Consider the following 3,178-nt stretch of genomic DNA (forward strand, 5'->3'; position numbering starts at 1 on the left):
CTATATAGAGTCCCCACGGCAGAGCATATTGCTGAAAACTCTAATAGGTTGAAACATTCCCCCCTCCCCCTCCTCGTCTGCATTGAAGATTATGGCATTTAAAGACGCCATGCAAAATTTCCTGTATGCTTAGGCGATCGTTTTTTTTTATTCTTGATACTGTGCCCTGAAAATTTTTTTTAAATGCTGCACTATATGTTTAGAACATGCGTGTGATTTTTTATCCCCTTTAGGAAGGAAGGAAGGAAGGAAGCTTTACTTTGCATCTTCAGGTTTTCTCTTCGTCCATCTCTTGTACCCACCTCCTCTGAAACGTTTCATATGTTTTGAGGGTGAATAAATAATGTCTCAGCAGATACAATTCGTTTTTTTTTAAGCTGTAGTGCCGTTGTAGCTCAAATTTCGAACTCTATGGATAAACAACGACATAAACTAACAAAGCTTATGATCGTCTACACAGATTCCACACAGAAGTTCAGTTTTAGCTTGAACTGGATCTATCCTTCCTTTAATCATTGCCATGATATGCTTCCTGCCATCAGTGAGAGACTATTAATGCCATAACGTTGGTTGGTTCGGTTGGTTTATGGGATTTAACTTCCCAAAGCGACTCAGGCTATGAGGGACGCCGTAGTGGAGGGCTTCGGAAATTTCGACCACCTGGGGTTCTTTAACGTGCACTGACATCGCACAACGCACGGAACTCTAGAATTTCGCCTCCATCGAAATTCGACCGCCGAGGCCGGGATCGAACCCGCGTCTTTCAGGTGAGCAGCCGAGCGCTACAACGACTGAGACAGCGCGGCGGCTAATGCAGACTAATAAGGCATGCTGTCGAAATGAAAACACGATCAACGTCATCAGCCATCTGTGAAAAAGAAAGATCTCGACATTGCGACCAGCAACTCCTCCTCAACCTGCCATTTCTTCCCCCTTCTAAATTCAGATATTTTCTTGTTCAGTTGTGTATATTTGCTTCTTTTTCATTATTTTTCTCTTTTGGCACAATCATGTGCAATGTCAGCTTTCCTTGATGCTTTCCTGTGTGGCCAATTCCCCTCGTGGGTACGTACCGTACCATTTCCCAAGGGCACAAGCAAACAATCTTCTTATGGCGCAGCATAGTTGATCAAAAGGAAGTAAAAGAAGACGACGAAAGGCTGTGGGTGAGACATGAGCTCTGTACCGAAGTTTTCTAAGATAGCGTGATCCACAATCGCCCTTCAAAATCCTGCGGTAACATGGCGAACCCTCAAGGAGCCGGCAGGTCTTCATCGGCAGACTTCCTTTCGTCGAGTCCCAACTCCTGGGACCCCATTTGCTTCGAACACGAAGAACCGACTCCGCAGTGTGTTCTGCGAGCCAAGCGTGACATCATGGAGATCTTTGCCTCGCAGCCCGCCGGAGTGTTCATCGCTCCCGAAGACAACGACATCACCAGGATCGACGCGCTGATACTGGGGCCCTCGGAGACTCCCTACGAAGGTGGCTTCTTCCATTTTCTCATCAAGTGTCCGCGAGAGTACCCGACCCAGCCTCCGCGAGTACGCATCATGACCACGGGCGGAGGCCAGGTGGGCCTCAATCCAAACTTCCACCCGGACGGCAAGGTCTGTCTCAGCATCCTGGGCACCTGGCCGGGACCGGCCTGGTCTCCGGCACTGTCCATAGAGAGCGTGCTGGTCTCGATTCAGTCCATCATGAACGAGAACCCTTACTACAACCACCCGCAGTTTCAGACCGAGCGTTCGCCGGGCGATGTCAGCCGTTACAACACTCTCATACAGCACGAGACCATCAGAGTGGCCGTGTGCGACGCCGTCGAAGCCTGTCTTAAGGGTAACTCACCGTGTCCTGCGCCGCTCAGAGAGGTTATTCTCAAGTCCTTCCTGGAGTTCTACGACAAGTACGAGAGCGTTGTCAAAGCCCAGTTGCACTTGACTGGTTCCCTCATCAACGACCCTTTCGGCCTCGCGACTGGCCTGTACCAGTACAAGGCACTGCTGACGCGGCTCCAAGACCTCAAGAAGCAGGTCAATAGCAGAAACGAAACTGGCTGCGTGGAAGAAAAAAAGTGAGTGCGTTGTAACGGGTCCCTGGGAAACCAGGCTCCGCTGCCAAGAGCTCAGCCGGAATATGACCGGTGAACAACATCGCTAAAACATCTGCTGACACGCAAGGAGGTGGTTGTGAATGGCTGCACACTTCAGGCAGGCACAGCTGAAGCTTAATAAAAAGGGGTCACGGGGTATATTCATTGACAAACGCCAATACCAAGTCTTATTCAAGTTGTACAGTCTACAGTTCTGCATAATCTGAAGTCATCCTTATAAGACTCACCTATGGACATTGATTTTACTTGACAGGAGTGTGAGAACGGTGCATATACATTCACTCAGTGTTTCAAGCTATCCCACACATCTGACGCAGTTCGTGCATTCGCACATTTGTTTGCCTTGATTGGCTTGCTGCTTTACTCTTTTGCTTTTCACCATTGGTGGGCACCGTATGTGATGTCATGAGCTAAGAGTTAACAAACCAATGCATGTCACAGCCAGATATCGCATTGAAAGTAATTCCGATCATTTTACAGTGCGCAGACCTAGGATATGAATCAAAGGAAGAGTGATTGCAAAATCCGCTTCAGTTGTTGAGCTAAAACACATTCTTCCTACGCAAAAAGTATTCGCGCACTGCTGTAAGGAAACATGGATGAGCTGGTTTTCTTTCCTGTAGATGTGCTCGGGAAACTATTTGCGCTCCGTACCGTAAACGGCAATGCACTTGACATTTCGTAAATCAAACTCACTTGTGTGCGCGGCAGATATATATGTGGCCGGAATCGAAGGATCGTATGATGCTTGCCGAAAGAACGTAAGGTAATTACGACGAGGAATACGACGCAGGGACACGCTAAGAGGGCTTGACTAGCTTGGCTTATCGCGCCGCCCACTCGTTGAAACCTCGGGTCTTCAAGAGTCAACCGGTTGCGCTTTCGGCCTCTGAATGAACTGCTAGGCTTTATTCTCCTAATTAAGTCCCCGGGGTCCTCTTCGAGATTGGAGTCTTACTTCGAGAGCGTGCCTGGTCACCGTCAAGTGATTCTCGGAGAGAGCGGAGGCAGTTTTTTCTTCTTGCTTTTATGAGGTGATCCTTTTTGAGCAAGGTGTCGCTTGAA

At 48.5% G+C, this 3,178-nt stretch overlaps 1 pseudogene; it reads left to right on the forward strand.

The window, feature by feature from the left end:
* Window positions 1-1,005: 1,005 nt before the first annotated feature.
* LOC144110167 (ubiquitin-conjugating enzyme E2 Z pseudogene) lies at window positions 1,006-2,271 on the forward strand (annotated as a pseudogene).
* Window positions 2,272-3,178: the final 907 nt, after the last annotated feature.

This window comes from Amblyomma americanum, chromosome 11, assembly GCF_052857255.1.
Source record: "Amblyomma americanum isolate KBUSLIRL-KWMA chromosome 11, ASM5285725v1, whole genome shotgun sequence".
NCBI lineage: Eukaryota > Metazoa > Arthropoda > Arachnida > Ixodida > Ixodidae > Amblyomma > Amblyomma americanum.